The sequence below is a fragment of the Sarcophilus harrisii genome, chromosome 4 (genome assembly GCF_902635505.1).
Source record: "Sarcophilus harrisii chromosome 4, mSarHar1.11, whole genome shotgun sequence".
NCBI classification, from domain to species: domain Eukaryota; kingdom Metazoa; phylum Chordata; class Mammalia; order Dasyuromorphia; family Dasyuridae; genus Sarcophilus; species Sarcophilus harrisii.
In genome coordinates this window covers 183,289,490-183,290,447 of record NC_045429.1, presented here as the reverse complement: position 1 = coordinate 183,290,447, position 958 = coordinate 183,289,490, and the positions used below count along the sequence as shown (strand labels likewise).

Sequence of the window (958 nt, the reverse complement as noted above, 5' to 3'; positions counted from 1 at the left end):
TTGTCAATGTGTTATTTGAAACTTTGGCTCTGCACTATCTAAACAGCTTGTGGGTTCAAGCCAGGGCAGAGCTTAAGTTCCTTTGTCTAGTGGTCATTTTTTTCCATTTTTTCAGTGGCCAGAGATTCTTTCAAAAAACAGCTAGCACAGATTTGGGATCCAGGATCTCAAGATCTGTGACTAACAAGATGGCCTTCATATCTGGATACTTCTATTTTGTGATCAATGTTCAGTCAACTGAGATTAGACAAAGAAACATAGTGCATAAAAAGCAGTTAAAGCTTAGGATCACGATTGTCTAGATAAACCACAGTATTGTAGCTACTTGGACTTGGAAGCAGTCAATGTGCTGGGAGGGAAATGAAGGGGAATAGGAACCATATGTTTAAAAAAAAAAAAAAAGAGCTTTAAAAATACAGGAGGAAAAAGATCCATGCATTTTAGTGGATTGTAAGCTTCTTGGCCTTTTGACTAAAATCAAATGTAGTATATTTTGTTATCAATTTAATATCTGATATGTCCTCTATTTGAAAGAGGCAGCTAGGTAGCACAATGGGTAGAGCACAAGGTTTGAAATCACGAAAATTCATTTTCCTGAGCTCTAAATTTAATTTCAGACATTTATTAGCTGTGTCCTTCTAGGCAAATCACTTCCCCCTGTTTGCTCCCAATTTTCTCATTGTTAAAATGAGCTGAAGAAGTAAATGACAAACTACTCCAGAACCTGTGGCAAGAAAACCCTAGATGGGGTTATGAAAAGCCATACACAACTAAAATGATCAAAACAAAACCTCAAAATGATTGAGCAATGTGTTATTTAAGCCAAAAAGTTCATGTGATTTTATTCTACAATAAGAGGAAGTACTTCTTGGGAAAAAGTAGGTGATAGTTCTGTAGTTCTTTGACAGATGTCATTTGGGTATTGCTTTTGTTCTAGACATCATGATTTAAGGAGAAC

The 958-nt window shown here is 35.9% G+C and overlaps 1 pseudogene; it reads left to right on the top strand.

Moving 5' to 3' along the window:
* Positions 1 to 451: 451 nt before the first annotated feature.
* Positions 452 to 676, top strand: LOC111720675 (annotated as a pseudogene).
* Positions 677 to 958: the final 282 nt, after the last annotated feature.